This window comes from Odocoileus virginianus, chromosome 15 (genome assembly GCF_023699985.2).
Source record: "Odocoileus virginianus isolate 20LAN1187 ecotype Illinois chromosome 15, Ovbor_1.2, whole genome shotgun sequence".
In the NCBI taxonomy this organism is placed as follows: Eukaryota; Metazoa; Chordata; class Mammalia; order Artiodactyla; family Cervidae; genus Odocoileus; species Odocoileus virginianus.
The window spans coordinates 20,577,730-20,590,532 of NC_069688.1; positions in this window are offsets into that span (position 1 = coordinate 20,577,730).

The following is a 12,803-nucleotide window of genomic DNA, read 5'->3' on the forward strand; positions in this document are numbered from 1 at the left end:
CAATGCACACGTTGCCATGGGGAATGGAATATGAATTAAAGGGGTTTTCCTGTAAGAAGATGCAAGCTTCATTCTACTCTTGGAAATAAGAGCTTCCGCAAAGTTTCTTTTTATCCGGTTCCTCTGCGGTGTGAGTGCTCAGCTCTTATTTAGATTAATGAGAGCTACACACATCCGTCCAAAGGAGGTTTGCGTCTCCAGGCAATGCCATTCCAGACAACCTGCTTTTAAATGGCCTTTTTTGAATGTTCACTTATGGATGAAATTTGGCATGTGGAGGGGAGGGAGAAGTGCTGTAATATATCAGCTGATTCTTCAGCTTGGCAGTGATGAAGCGAACTGAGACTAATTCAGGGTTCTACTTTACATTTTTGGCAAATGAGCAAATATGCAGATTTGTCCCAAACAGCTGTGTCTGCCAGTTTCCCCAGGAGCAGTTCCAGAAGCTGAGGTTCACTGTGCTGGTGCTCCAATTAGTGAGAACATCATAACAAGTATATAATTATTCTGGAACCTGTTGAGCTTTCATCTGCTATCAATTTCATTTCATTTAAGCCCAATTCAGGCTGAACTTGCAGTAAACTCTATGGTTTAAAACGGAGATCTAAGATGTCACAACTTCTGTGTCTGACATGTACTTTGAGGCAGCAGTCAGGAAATTACCTTTGAAATCGTCACACTCAGCTTGCCAATGGTCTCTCTGATTGATTATAAAGCTTTATTGGCACTGCAATCAAGATTATTCACAGTCCTCTCCAGCAGTGCTGCAGTAAATTGCTTCCAATGAAAAATGTGAATCCTGTTGGAGAAATGGCAGCAGCTTGATAGATGTCTTACATTATCCTTCAGTTCATCCAGAGGGCTAGCCAGTCACTCACAACACACAGGGCACCAGGCTCAGGACACAGAGGTGCTAAGACATGGTTTCTGTGATTGTGGAACTCAGATTGGGAGAAGCCAAGGAATCTAGGCAAACTACAGCCCAGTGACCTCCTGTGGGCACTGAGGTGGAAGGATGGACTGGATGTTGTGAGATCCCTGAAGATTTAGCAACCAGTTGTGCCTGGAGAAGTCCAGGAAGGCTTCCCAGAGGAGAGGGCATTTAAGTTGAGGATATTTAAGTCTTGAAGTGTAAAAACAAAAAAAAAAATTTTTTTACAAGGAAAGTTAGAATGGAAAGAAGGCAAGAACAACAAGTTAAACAGACATATGGACTTGTGAAAGAGCAGGATATATTTTTTAAATAATGAGAATTTGACATAAGAAAGATTAGAAATTAAGGGGAAAAAGACTAGACCAAAGATCTCCAAACTTCTTCTTTTATTGCAATTTGAATTTTTCAGTAATTTTTCCATGGCACACCTGAAGCCAAAAGAAACTTTTAAACATTTTATTTATTAAGCAGTTGAATTCACATAACATTTAAGATGCAATAAAGGAAAGGCATACTTTTATCTCACTCTTAAATAACTGCAATTACTTATTTGGGAGATGTGTACATCAGTTGGTTACTCAATAACTTCTCAGATTTTGAAACCAGACTGGACATCACCACCCTGCTTCCTGTGGCACAATGATTTTCATGCAGTGCTTTCTTTTTATCAAGCGACCACCAAAATCCCAGCTCCACAAAGATATTACTCCAACAGAATGTGCCACTGTTTGATGTTGAAACTGTAACCTATCCTTAGCTTTTAATAGTAGTACCAAATTTTGAGCATCCTGAACATGAACATTTCAGAAATTCCTGCAGTACCTCCACGATTTTCTTGTGGTACATAAAGGCACCTCAGCACTGTTTGGGAAACGCTGGGCTGGTGAATAAGGTTAACTCAAACCATGAAACACATAGGATACTTTCTGAAATACAAATGTGACACTGCCATGAAAATGAAGATATAATCAACCAAAACCTTTAAAGTAAATTTCTAAAGGAGACTTGAAAATATTCAACAGGTAGATGAGACAAGCAAATAACATTTTCTCTTCACATCCTGGATGCATAATGAAGTAAATAAACATTATTTTCTTTCTTTCTTTTAATTTGAAATGTAACAGGACCCTATGGTCCTTCCCCCCAGGTCCTCAGCCTGCCTTAGTGGAAAACCTCTAGCCAAAAAATAAATTAAATCACAGAAGTGAGAAAATACAGAAGCAAAGGAAAACAGTCAAACAGAACAAAACAGTACATTTAGTCACTAAACAAAGTCAAAGACTTTTTGTTCCTTCTCAAGGGCTGTAAACAGTATTCTGAGCCATATCCTGTGAGCTGTCTTGTATATACTGAAACCCCCGCCAGGTGATGAAGTTGGCTACATGATGACCAGACTATAACCATGACATCAGTTCAGTTCAGTTCAGTCGCTCAGTCGTGTCCGACTCTTTGCGACCCCGTGAATCGCAGCATGCCAGGCCTCCCTGTCCATCACCAATTCCCGGAGTTTACTCAAACTCTTGCCCATCGAGGCGGTGATGCCATCCAGCCATCTCATCCTCTGTCGTCCCCTTCTCCTCCTGCCTCCAATCCCTCCCAGCATCAGGGTCTTTTCCAATGAATCAACTCTTCGCATGAGGTGGTCAAAGTACTGGAGTTTCAGCTTCAGCATCAGTCCTTCCAGTGAACACCCAGGACTGATCTCCTTTAGGATGGACTGCTTGGATCTCCTTGCAGTCCAAGGGACTCTCAAGAGTCTTCTCCAACACCACAGTTCAAAAGCATCAATTTTTCGGCACTCAGCTTTCTTCATCATGACATAAGCTGCCATAATTCTGAAAATTAGCCTCAAGGAAACGGCAACAAATGAACCCTGGAACTGAATATTAACTGTACTTAAAACAATCAAGATGATGCTGGTCCGACCACCTGAATGACAAAATTCAAGGTGACTGTCAGAGCTGACCACGTTGTTTCTGCGTGTAGCCCCCTCCCTCAGCCTTTAAAAGCTCTTGCCCACTGATTGTCATTTCGGGGAAGGGGGTGGTCTTTGGAAGAAGAGCACTCCACCTCCTCTGGTTGCCAACATCCAAAATAAAGCAAACTTTCCTTTCCACCAACCTTGCCTCTTTATTGGCTTTTGAAGAGCGAGCAGCCAGATCCCACTTTTGGTAACAAATTCACAATGACTTCTGGATCAGCCAAATGTAAAATCTAGTGGAAATGAATCCTGACTAGTCTATCAGCATTGTTCAACTAAAATGAGCTCTCAGTAACATGCAGTTTAAAAATATTAAACTCATTGGAAGAACAAACTCACTGGAAAAGACCTTGATGCTGGGAAAGATTGAAGGCAGGAGGAAATGGGGACGACATGGTTGGATGGCATCACTGACTCAATGGACATGAGTTTGAGCAAGCTCCGGGAGTTGGAAATGGACAGGGAAGCCTGGCGTGCTGCAGTCCATGGGGTTGCAAAGAGTCAGGCTTGACTGAGCAACTGAACTGAACTGAACAGATGTTCATAGCAGCATGATTTGGGATAGCCAAAAAGTGGAAAAAACCTAAATGCCCATCACTTGATGAGCAGATAAACAGATGGTACTAGATCCATTCACTGAAATATTATTCTGCCATTAAAAGGTGTGACAGACTGAGACATGGAAGAACCTTGAGAACGTTGTGCTGAGTGAAAGAAGTCACACACAAAGCTCATATATTGTATGATTCTACTTACATAAAATGTCCATTAGAAACACACAAATTTAGAGATAGAAATGGTTGCCTGGGGCTGATGGGGGGTGCTGGGGAAGGGGGTAGGATAGGGAGTTATAGCCAATGGGCTTGAAGTTTCTTTTTGAGCTGTGAAAATATTTCAGAATTGGACAATGGTGATAGTTGCACAGCTCTGCAGACACACTAAAACCCACTGAATTGTATACTTTAAACGGGAATTTTCTGGTATCTGAATTGCATCTCAAGGGGAAAAAATCAGAGATGGCATCACTTGCCAAGACCCATCCCACTCCAGCCCCTCAGAGTCACAGATTCCTTCCCGTCTGGGTGGGACCACATTGGTGTGCCCTTAATTGTCCCTCTTGGGGAGGACAGAGGCTGCCCCCAAATTTCCAGGGGCTCCGTGCCCTGGGGACCATCACATCATCTGAGTCAGCAAAGGTGTCTCCCCAACGGTTCTCTCCCCGTCCTGGCATATCCCTCCCCTCACCCTACCCACCTTCCCGCACTTCCTGCATGGTGTCCTCACCATCACCTCACCTGAGCTCCAAGAGGTGAAGGAGTAGCCAGACAGCCCAGGAGAATCTCCTTTGCTGTTTAGCCTCCAGTGTCCTGACTTGGATATTGCTCTGTGGTTACCTGCGATGTTACCACCAGGGGAACAAGCCTGATGGTCCTGATTCAAAAGACAATTTCAGGAAATGTCAAAGGAAAGAGCTTGGTGTTCAGCAGAGTTTTAACCAAGCACTCTAAACCATGATGTGAAATTCTCCCAGCCATGTGACTCCCCTCACACTTAAGGTCACAAATCACCGTCTAATAACCGGAATAAGGACCCAAGAATCAGGATGCTTCCTCTTTCTTCCACTTAGTTGTAACATTTCAGAAAAGTTCCTTGATATTTTTAGGTTTTTATTGCACCATCTGGGAAAAAGAGATAAGATGGTTTTTATTAGGTAGTATTTGTAAAGCCTTTTGTTTTTCCGTGCAGAGTAAGTATATGGAAAAAAGAAAAACTAAGTAATAACTACAAGGTCAAGAGCACAGAGAACACCCAGCCCGTGGCGTTGACTCTGCAGGAGAATCATGAATCAGCCCCACACGCCCGCCACACACAATTCCCCCACCCCGCCCCTCACACATGCGCAGAAGGTGCATCCACTGGTCTCACCCCCCTCCCCCCGCCCCCCAGCAACAACACGTGGTTTGGGAACCTTTATGCTAAGCCCTGTGTAAGTTACTGGGGGCAAAAAAAAAAAAAAAAAAACCACTAGGACTTTATTTCTTTTCACGCTTCTGTTTAGCTTATTTGTTGTTAATGTTTATTTTGCCTTTAAATATGGATCTCCATTCCATTACTATCATAGGATTTTATTCAAATTTAATATACTTTTATATTTGAAAGCCTTTTTATTGTTTACCCTAAATGAAAACTTACAATTTGAAGTTGGTTGCTTATTTCCCATGAGTCTAAAGTTCGAAATGTAAAACGTGTGGATCGAATCATCAGTCAAATGATCAGTACACCACTGAGGAGAATGATCAAATACATGAGAAGTAAAAGAAAAATTGGAAGTCTTCATCTGAACAGATTTTGCACAGTCCTTTTTTCCTGATGCTTTCCTATATTCTTAGATGATGACGACTTATTGCTAAAATGACACAGGGAACAGCATTTAATTTCATCCTGACTTTTTTTTTTTAATGAAAATGCTGAAAATTCCTTAATCATCTAAACAAGTAGATGGGAATGGGCTACAACATCACTCAACAGCTGAATTCTCTCAGAGTTCTGTTTCCCCAAATCAGCACAATTTTGTATCCTCAAAATGTATTTTTAAATAGTCTGTCAACTGACAACTCAGTCAAGTTCTCCTTCAGTTTTGTTGGAAACCAAGAATTGGAAACCATCTGACTCAGAAAGGAATAGCTACCCACCCACTAGAGTTTATCTCTTTCTTAGACCCACCTCAATATTTCAAAGGATCCCTTTGCATGGAAGTTTTAACATTCCAGAGCAATGCTGTAATAAGATTTGGGAATGGGGGAGAGTGGCACCTTCATTCTGTGAAGCAGGACAGGGTCATTATGAAAAGGGAGTGGGGAAGGAAGCAGAAGATCACCTGGACCACAGAGCGGGGGGCCGGGGGGTGGGGGGCCCTCCTCTGGCACAGCAGTTGTCCTACACATTTATGGTCTTAAAGTGGATGAACTTAAAGCTCTCCATCCTCATGCCACATCTCCAATGCCCAATTTTCAGTTGTGTAGCCCCTGGGTGGGGAGCAGGGCAAGGAGCTGAGCCATGAGCCTGGGCCCTGGCCATCGAGCAGTGAGCTGGGCAGCCCGAGGACCTGTAGGGACAGGAACGCCCGATGATCAGCACTAAGTGGTTTGAGATTCTTCCTCTAAAGAGTCTCTGTCTCCCCAAACCCTCCTAAAATCTCCCACACATGAGAGGCGACCATGTTACATGTTGGGTCAGCACAGCACAAAGAGAAGAGAACAGCCCAAGATGAGAGATGGTAGGAGTTCCAGAACCCACAAAGTAGGCCAGGAATCCAAGGAGAAGTCAGAGAGGACGCTGGGTTTCACGGGGATGTGAGACGAGTCTGTTTTCATCTCGTCTTGAGCTCAGAGAACGGGGCCACCTCCACTGAAAGCTGAGTTAGACTGGGCAGATGAACACCTAGAGCAGAGTGGGGAGAGCCAACCAAAGTCCCATATCCTCTGGGTTCTCATCGATACCTGAACCAAGGATCTGAGTATAAGATGTGCTCCACTTTCTGCTTTTTTTTTTTTCTAGTTGCAGCATGTGAGATCTTGTTCCCCGACCAGGAATTGAACCTGGGCCCCCAGCATTGGGAATGAAGTCTTAACCACTGGACCTCCAGGGAAGTCCTGGAAAACATTATTCATGTCATTCTGGAAAAAATGCAAAGCACTTACAGACTTCTCACCTTCGCCATAAAAATTACCCTCAAAGATGCACCCATGAAATAATTTTAAAGTGTCCTGGAAAACCTCCAGGGCAAAATGAGTTGGAAAACATACTCCTGAGTATCTGAGTTGATTCAACTACACAAAATTGTTGACAATTAGATTTTGAGGGCATTTCCCAAATGTTGATCTAAAAGATTTTAGAGCAGTTAGTTTTAAACCATTCTTGCATTTGGTTTTAAACCATTCTTTCTGATAGTACTTATAGAGCCAAATTACTCCTGAGACTACTTCTGCTTGTGACTATAAACCCATATCTTTGGCAAATAGGACCAGAGGGGTACCATTCTAATGAGTCTGAAAGCAGCTCAAATCATGAATGCATATGTTTTACAAAGGGTGTAAATGGAAAGCAAAATGTATTCCTCTCTTAAACTATGTATACTCATCTCCTGAGAGGTTTCTCAGGAGACTATCTTTGCAGCTGATTTTGAATCTCTCAATGGTATTAAATACAAGTTACGTGTGCACATCAATGACCGAGATACAGAGTCAGTCCACATGACCTATTCTGACTAGTGTCTGTCCAAAATCAAAGGCAGCAAAAACGGTGAACAATCTAGGCCCTCACCTATTTCTCCATAACAGCAATCAATAATAAAATCAGTTCTCAAAGGCCACTTACTAGCTTAAGAAAATCTAGCAGTTGTCAGGAACTACTGCTATCATTAGACAAAGTGTTCAAAGTGAGTCAATAGATTAGGGGAATAAAGACTTTTCCTGCTTAAATACAGGACAGACCAGTGTGTTCTAAAGTGGAATCGCATGAAAGAGAAGAGCCAGAAAGTTGGGGTCCCAGATTCAACCCAACACTCCTGCCACAATAGCTCTTATTTTACCTGTTTTCTTTGTCTAGGAAAAAAAGTTGTAAAAGTTTTAAAGAGAATATAGAATTCCCCTGAGTCCAACCAGAGAAAACCCTCCAATGGATTTATTATGAATAAACAAAATAGCCATCAATTATAATAGACCTTGAGGAATTCAGGTGGCACGAAGTATTCATCAGGCTTTTAATTAAGTTTAGTGTCTAATTAACTATGATAATGAGGAAAGCATTATCAGACAAATAAAGGTGGTGTGTCTGAAGTTCCCAGTTGACACAGTGGTAAAGAATTCCACCTGCCAATACAGAAACTGTAAGAGATGCAGGTTTGATCCCTGGGTCAGGAAGATCCCCTGGAGGAGAAATGGCATCCCATTCTAGTATTCTTGCTGGGAAATCCCATGGACAGGGGAGCCTGGTGGGCTAAAGTCTTTGGGGTCACAGAAGTGTCAGACAACTTAGCAAACTAAGCAGTGACAACAACTTGTTTAAAAGAAAGAAGAGCAACTTGTCAAATTAGCAGAAGCTTTGATTGAAGGTCTTCAAACAGAAAAAGTCAGCAATAAAATTGTAAAGCCTTAGTCTACCTCCCTCTCTTCAACCCCTATTCTCAATGCTCACATTTACAAAACAGAGAGCCCACTGATGGGATGAAATTGACCACTGAGGCCAAGCCAGATGTCCCAAGGCTGGGAATAAGTAGCAAGAAACTGACCGTTCCATATTTGACACTAGCATCAGGGTGGAAATCTGATTTACCCTGTGCAATCATACAGATTCTTGCTCCTCTTTCCAAAGAAACAGTATCATCATGTATGAAGAAAAAGAATCTAGTCACTTGAAATAGTCTTATATTGTTATAATAAAAAGAATCATTATATACTAATAAAACTCTATGAAGTGTATACTATCTTACCTATGAGAAAATTACTGTCCCACAAAGGACAAAAAATTGGCTTTGAATTTTAGAATGAGGAAATATCTTTGAAGTGAGCTTGAGGGTCTTAATTTAGAAATTTCATCTACGACATCTCCAACTTGTGATTATTTATTCTGTTTGAATACTTTCTGTGATTCAAGAAAATTCACTCCACTTTTGAACAACATTCATTATTAGAAAGAGCTTCCTCATATAAAGGGAAAATCCACTTCTCTATGAACTTCCCAGCGGGTCTGAGTTCTAGGCCTTGTGTCTGTACAGAATAAATCCAACCCCTTTGCTGCAGAACGCTGAACATTTTGGAGTTGTTGGAGGTGTTGATTTCAGCTGATGTTTTCTACCCCACTCTAATTCTGGATATCCTTTTAATGATGCACTTCAATTCATAAAGAGCTCTCTCAAAAAGTAATAACCACACTGGACATGTAAGGGTTGGTGGTGGTGTCGTTCAGTCACTAAGTCATGTCAGATTCTTGCGACCCCATGGACTGCAGCACACCAGGCTTCCCTGTCCTTTACTATCTTCCAGAGTACATGTAAAATGTACACAGTATGGAACTGCCAGATCCTCTGACTTCTACACTAACACCAGTTGTCCTGAACCCTGTATTTATATTGTATTTTTCAGAGCCATCAAGAGGTTACATCCTACAACCTTTTTAAAAAAATATTAACCATATTCGATCCCTATGTCAGGAAGATCCCCTGGAAAGCGGAATGGCAACCCACTTCAATAGCCTTACCTGGGAAGTTCCACAGACAGACAATCTGGCAGGCTACATTCACAGAGTCAGACACAACTGAGCTGCTAATACAACCATATTAGAGCTACCAGCAAACAATTGGTTTCTTAATTGAGTTCATCACATTTATTCTCTTCAGCTTCCTCTTATTTGTATTAGTGTAAATATAGTGTCAAGATGTTTTTAAAATATGATGTTGCCATCTAACATGTGTGACCTAACTATACCAAGCCTGTGATGTTCCCTCAGCCATGCATCTGAAATTTTCCACCTTGTCAAAGAGGCAGATTTCTACGACAGGCTCTAGATCTTCTGAGGCTCAGAACCTGCAGGGAAGCAGGGAGGGGAGATCATGTGGGCAGGAGACAAGCTGACCTCCCACAAGAACCCTGAGCACAAGAACAGCCAGGGACCACAGGCCCACTGGGAGTCCCCAGGCCACCAGGACAGCCCTTGCAGGAACATCCCCCTGGAACAGACTTTGTAGTTCCTTGGGGGAAAGAAGTTGATTTCAATTGCCTGACTTTTCTTGTCAAGATCTTTCCTGACAACTGGAACGTCATGTTTTCAAACCACAGCACTGGAGTAAGTTTTCCAGATTTCCCGGGGTGGGGCATGAACGGAGAGAGGTATCAACACTCTGAATATTCATCTGTTCTCTCCAGACAGTGGAACTGCTAACACGAGGGTTACAGCTGGGATCTTCCTGCCTGATGGAACCTGACCAGAGGAGACCTGTGAGACCCCTGCTGGTCTCTCCAACCTCTCTTCTCACTGACCCTCCCAGCTGTGTGCACAACTCGGCAAAGCCTAGACACAGGCAATAAAAGGATGGACTTCAAATTGTCTCCTTTTCTGTCTCTTCTGAGTTGTTGTTGTTCGTTGTTCAGTTGCTCAGTTGTGTCCGACTCTCTGCACCCCCATGGACTGGGGCACGCCAGGCTTCCCTGTCCCTCACTCTCTCCCCAAGTTTGCTCAAACTCATGTCCATTGAGTCTTCTGAGTTGTTGAGTCTTAGCTACCTAGGTGGCGCTAATGGTAAAGAACCCTCCTGCCAAGAGACGCAGGTTTGATCCCTGGGTCAAGAAGGAAATGGCAACCCACTCCAATATTCTTGCCTGGAGAATTCCATGGACAGAGGAGCCTGGAAGGCTATAGTCCGAGGGTTCACCAAGAGTTGGACATGACTGAAATGACTTAACATAAACGCATGTCCATTGAGTCTTCTGAGTAACTTCCCTAAAATCTGGAAAAGCAGAACACAATAGCCAGAATGATCATCCTGATCATCCTCCCTTGTGGCTTACTTTAGACCCCACCCCTGGAGTTATTAATTATCATCAGAGACATGTAGGCATGAACCACATGCTCACTGATAGATCATGGCATACAGGGCAACCTCATGGTATTTCTTATCTGACTCCATCACTTCCCACCTAAAATCCTGGAGGCATGGAAACTCCAGGGAATATGCAGTCCCTGAATAATATATATATATATATATATATATATATATATATATATATATATATATATAAACATTTCTAAAGTATTTTTAAATATTAAAAAAAAATTTCTTCCTAAACTCATAAACCTGGAGCTCTGGGGTGAGGGATGCTCAGTGGAAGTCCCTACCATTTTTCCCCTCCCTTTCTGCTACTTCAGTCCACATGACCAAACTGGCAGCATGAAGCTTCAAATTGTATAGTCTTGTTGGACTAATCTTTCCACAAATAAAAACTCTGGATAAAATTAAAAAAACAACTAGCTGAAGATACTAGAGAACAGACAAGAGCCGGAAGAAGATTAACACAAGGAATGACGGAAGGCTCTGGATGAATTTTCCATTTTTATGGCTTTTAACTCGAGGGTAGGTCCCAGTCTGCTTGAGTCCCATGCCTCCACTTGAGATTAAAGAAATAATTTTTTGAAGCCTCATTTGCTTGAAGAATAAGAGAACTGAGATTGCATAGAACTAGCAGGTGGAAAATGAGGAAGAAAATCTCAGAAATGAGAGAGCCAGAGAAAAAATTCTGTATATAAACATGGCCCAGACCCCTTGCCAACCTCCAAATCACATTTGCACAGGCCCACTCTAGGGAGAGTGAAAAAGGGAAGATGAAGCTTGTGGCTTGAGTTCAATAACTCACTTTTCTGCCCAAAAAAATACCGACACTCTTTGTATTAACATGGCAGAGTCCAGATCTGCATGGTATATCATAACATTCAGGGCATCTATCAAAATTATTTGACATACAAAGGAACAGGCAAACATGACCCATACTTAAAAGAAAGACAATCAGTAGATACTAACTCTGAAATGGTCCAGAGGTTAGGATTAACTGAGAAAGATTTTAAAGCAGCTATTAAGACTATGTGGCAGCACACAACAAAAAACAATGCAAAGAGAAAAAATTCTCAGCAGGAAATGGAAACCCTAAAAATAAAGCAAATCAAAATTCTGTGACTGAAAAGTTTAATACTTGAAATTAAAAATTCATTGGATAAGCTTAAGAACTGATTGGGAAAGTCAGAATTTAAAAAGGGATAAAAATTAATATCTTCAAATATGTTGATAAAAGCAGAGAGATAAAATGTATATTTTAAAAAATGAACAGAACCTCAGGGAACTATGAGAGAACTCTCAGGTGAAAGCAGGCCATTCATGCTAGTGGTCAGACATAAAGCTGTTCTGAGATAATCACTTAGCCAGATGTCCCAAAGATGAAATTACCCCTCATTCACCTATAGACAAAAACTCTGAATAACTTTATTAAATATAATGCATACAATCCATGAGTTTCCAGTAATACTAAGAAATTGGGTCATAATGGCAAAATAAGCTTGATAATGAAGACCATGTGAAAGTTAGAAAATATATTATTTCTTGGAAATACACAAAGCTTCAAGAACTAAAAGCCTCCTAAAAGACAGACTTAAAAGTCCTCTTGATGTAAAAGAAAAATTGAATTACAAAAAGAAACATGGTCTTTTTACAGAGGCTCACATTTAAAAGTCTGGGACCTCACAATGGTTGCTGGGTCTTGACCAGGAGTCAGTTGCTTGACAATCAAATCCTGCAGGCTCAGCTAGTCCAAGGAGGTATTCTTTTCTTCTTAGAATTCTTAAAACTCTCTAAAACTCTAGGAAGACAATTCCAGAAAAATATAAGAAGTAATCAATCAATCCATGACATTAGCTTCGAACCATGGGCTTCTCTGATGGCTCAGCTGCTAAAGAACCCGCCTGCAATGCGGGAGACCTGGGTTTGATCCCTGGGTCGGGAAGATCCCCTGGAGAAGGTAACAGCTACCCACTCCACTATGCTGGCCTGCAGAATTCCGGTACAGTCCTGTACAGTCCATGGCGTCACAAAGAGTTGACACGACTGAGCAACTTTCACGTGGTATTAGCACATTTGAAACTGGTATTGGCAAGTGTAACCCATTTGGTAATCATCAATATACTTCTGTGCATTTTTTTTCTGCTTAAAGTATTTGAAGCATTGGGTGAGTGAAATCCATGATTTTATTTGATGTTTAAAAGAGTTTGATTAACTTAGTTTTCAATCACTGCTTAAGCATTTAGATAATTTAATTTGTTAAATGTGTAAGTTTTGATGTATTCATC